Raw genomic sequence first — 3,967 nt, forward strand, 5'->3', positions numbered from 1 at the left:
AGTCCAGTGTTTCTGTGTTGCAGGGTTGGTCCCACCCGATGACCAGGGCTGGAGCCCGTTTATCTTTTCTGGTGCCGGCTGCTGGGCGCTCTCACCGTGGACCTGAGCATCACTGGACAGGTGGTCACGTCAGAGCCACCTGCGCGTGAAGCCTCTTCGGCCTCTGGGGGGTCCTCAGGACCTCCCGCTTCGGCGTGGGGTGTGGGGTGGAGGGGTGGGACCTTCTGCCTCCTCAGGGCCGCCCCTCCTCCACTGGCATGGGGCATCCAAGTTCCCCTTCTGTGCTTGTCCAAGGCTCTGTCTCCCTCACCCTCTGGCTTCCTGTTGGGGCTTCCTCGTTCCCTCCTCACATTCGGCGCGCTTCCCTCCCCTACAGAGGGACCTGAACCGGCTCTGTGCTGGCGGATGCCGACATGGTGCCCCTGCTGCGGCTGCTCCCCCTGCTGCCGCTGCTGCCCCTGCTGTGGGGGGGTGAGTGGGGAGGGCTAGGGGACGGGGCTTACTGCTGGGGGAGGGGGGCACACGTGGGGAGGGGCTGGAGCTGCCGCTGAGCCTCTGTGTCCCCCAGGGTCCCTGCAGGAGCTTCCAGGGTACGAGCTCCGAGTGCAGGAATCAGTGGCGGTGCAGGCGTGCATGGACGTCCACGTGCCCTGCTCCTTCTCCTATCCCTGGAGTTCGGGAAATTCCTGGTATTCCTCTGACGAACCCTTCATCTACTGGTTCCGGGAAGGAGACCGCCATTACAGTGATGCTGTGGCCACAAACGACCGAAAGAAACGAGTGAAGTCAGAGACCCAGGGCCGATTCCGCCTCCTGGGGGACCCCAGGGACAACGACTGCTCCCTGAGCATCAAAGAGGCCAGGCTGAGCGACTCAGGAGTCTACTACTTGCGAGTGGAGAGAGGATCTCTGAAATACAATTACAGAGAGAAGCAGCTGAATTTGCAGGTGACAGGTGTGACAGGGGGCCCAGGGAGACTCCTCTATTGGAAGGGGAGCAGGGTATAGGAGCGCTCCCTGCTCCAGGTCTTGGGGTTTGAGGGTTCAGGAGAGACCCAGAACTGGGAGTGAGTTGTGACCCTGACCCTCTGTGTCCCCACACCCTGCGTCCAGGCGTCTCCCTCTGTCCTCATCTCCCTTTCTCCCAGAGAAACCCGACATCCAGTTCCTGGAGCCTCTGGAGTCTGGCCGCCGCACACCTCTGACCTGCAGCCTGTCGCTGGTCTGTGATGGGCCACACCCTCTCCTGTTCTCCCTGGGCGGGAGATGCCCTTGATGCCATGAACCCAGACACCCTCCACTCCTCGGAGCTCACCCTCACCCCGAGGCCCCAGGACCACGGCACCAACCTCACCTGTTGGGTGACACTCCAGGGAGCACAGGTGACCCTAGAGAGAACGTCCTGCTCAACGTCTCTGTGAGTGTGGACGGGTGTCAGAGCCCCTGAGGTGGTGGGGTGTGTGTGTGTCTGTCTGTGAGTGTGTAGAGAGAAGGCAGCCTACTCTTCTATGGTCTGCGCCCTGGGAGCTGAGGTGGGGAGTGGCGCGTGAAGGACAGCCCCCCGTTTGCTGTTTCCCTCTTGGGGTGCTGGTCAGTTTCCATCCCACTCCTCCCTCTGCAGAAGCCCATGTCTTTCTGCCCAGATGCCCCGAGGAACCTCCGCATCAGCCTCTCCTTCAGAAACATCACAGGTAGGACAGGACCTCTCCTCTCCAGGGCTGGGTCCTGCTCCTGGGACTGCCTCCAAGGGGTGGCAGGGGAGTGGGCTTGAGGGTGATCAGATATGGGAAGAGCAAGGAGAAAATCCCCACCCCGCCCCACCTCCCATGCACTAGACCACACACACATGCAATACACACAGAGACTCACACACACAGGCACAGACACAGAATACACACATGAACATGCACTGAGACACGCACAGAAACGCCCACACACACAGGCGCACACACATCACACATGTCCACATATACACAGTTATACCCACAGCACAGGCACCCACCATGCACACATACGCTCATGGACATACACACGTGCACTCATGCACACATACACACAGGCACACACACATACACCCCACACATTTACACACTCACACACTCTGTTCAAAGCCCATTTCTCTTCACCATGGTTCTATTATATGGCTTTCTTCACAAAAGCCTCCTTAGTCCCATTCCTGCTGCCTTCCCTGAATCACTTCTCAAGCCTTGAGGCTCTGGGTTTTCTTTCACCAAACAGCCAGGCCTGTCCCATTGAGACACAAGCCTCCCTGAAGATACCAGGCCCAGACAGTTTGCTCAGCCTGCTTAGGGTGGAAGGTCAGCCCTGGGACCACACAGAACCCACCTGGCAGGCTGGGGGAGAAGAGAGTGAGGCCAGGAGATCCTGGAAGGAGGGAGGAGGAGACTTCAGCCTCCCCAGCTCTCCCACTGTGCTTTCCCCAAAGCCTCAAGATTCTGCAGACGCCTCATCTATTTCTCATCTCAGAGGGCCAGGCACTGCAGCTGCTGTGTGTTGCTGACAGCAACCCCCCTGCACAGATGAGCTGGTTCTGGGGATCCCCTGCCCTGGAGTCTACCCCCATCTCCAGCACCGGGGTCTTGGAAATACCACAAGTAGTGGCTGGAGATGGAGGAGAAGTCACCTGCCGAGCTCAGCACCCACTGGGCTCCCAGCAAGTTTTCTTCAGCCTCTCTGTGCAGAGTGAGTTGCAGGACAGGTGCTGGGGGTGGCCAGCCTGGCAGGTGTGTGCCTTTGGGAGGGCTGGGTCTGGGGACTGAGCTTCACCCCCTCTCCCTTCCCCAGAAGGCCCCCCTCCCTGCAGCTCTGAGACTGAGGAGCAGCAGGGCTCCTGGCCCCTGGTCCTCACCCTGATCAGGGGGCCCTCATGGGGGCTGGCTTCCTCCTCACCTATGGCCTCACCTGGACCTACTACACCAGGTGAGCACAGCTGTCTCCCTGCGGGGAAGTCCAGAGAATGGCTCTGGAGTTGCCTGTGGGCTTGGCGGTCCTGTCCTGCCTGCAGCTAAACTGTGTGACTCTCCAGGGACTTCCGTGTCGGTCCAGTGGTTGAGCCTGCGAGTTTCCACTTCAAGGGGCAAGGGTTCGATCCCAGGTTGGGGAACTAAGATAGCACATGCCTTGAGGCAGAGCCCAGAATGAATGAAATGGGTCTGCCTCTCTGACCTGAGACTGTGTTGGCTCTGCAGGTGTGGCGGCCAGTAGGGAGCTGGGCTGAGGGGTGTGGCCGAGCCTGCTCTCTGTCATGAGGAGATTCACCTGAGGATGCAGAGCCCAGAGGACAGATGTGGGGACATCACTGCGAGCTTCTCCCTGGAAACTCTCGCCTCCAACCCTGTGTGTTTGCATCCACGAGCCTTCATTTGTAGAGATGACTGCGAGACAGTAGGAAGAGTCACTACCACTGAAAGGAGACTTTCTGACTTAACTCGCTTAGTATGAGATTACTCATGATTTTACATGTATCAATAACTCATTGTTGGTTCTGCTTGGTTTTTGTCTTGAAAATAGTATTTTACATATGACTATTCCTCCAGTTATGTATGGACTCTAAAATACGATGACATTGCCTTTGTTTGCAAAATTTTGGCTCATTCAAAGTAACGTTGATGTGAATGGTGTGATGAATTAGGAGGCCTAGCACTTTTCCCTGGTGGGTGTGGAACTGCTTCATCATACATTTGGCATATGTTTAGTTCGAGAAGGTAGCCTCAGAGAGTTCTTTTTGAGTAGTTAGATGAGTTTATAGCCATGGTCATATATGAGGGTCTCCTCTTTCACCTTCATGTAGAGGCTGTTTAGTTTCCTTCTCACTTTCGACCATAAGGTGGTGTCACTTGCATATCTGAGGTTATTGTTATTTGTCCTGGCAATCGAGATTCCAGCTAGTGCTTCGTCCAGCCCAGCATTTCTCATGATGTACTGTGCATATAAGTTAAAAAAGCAA

The 3,967-nt window shown here is 56.7% G+C and overlaps 1 pseudogene; it reads left to right on the forward strand.

Moving 5' to 3' along the window:
* Positions 1-364: 364 nt before the first annotated feature.
* LOC108635237 lies at positions 365-1,421 on the forward strand (annotated as a pseudogene).
* The last annotated feature ends 2,546 nt before the right edge of the window (positions 1,422-3,967 follow it).

The sequence above is a fragment of the Capra hircus genome, unplaced genomic scaffold (assembly GCF_001704415.2).
Source record: "Capra hircus breed San Clemente unplaced genomic scaffold, ASM170441v1, whole genome shotgun sequence".
Classification (NCBI taxonomy): Eukaryota; Metazoa; Chordata; class Mammalia; order Artiodactyla; family Bovidae; genus Capra; species Capra hircus.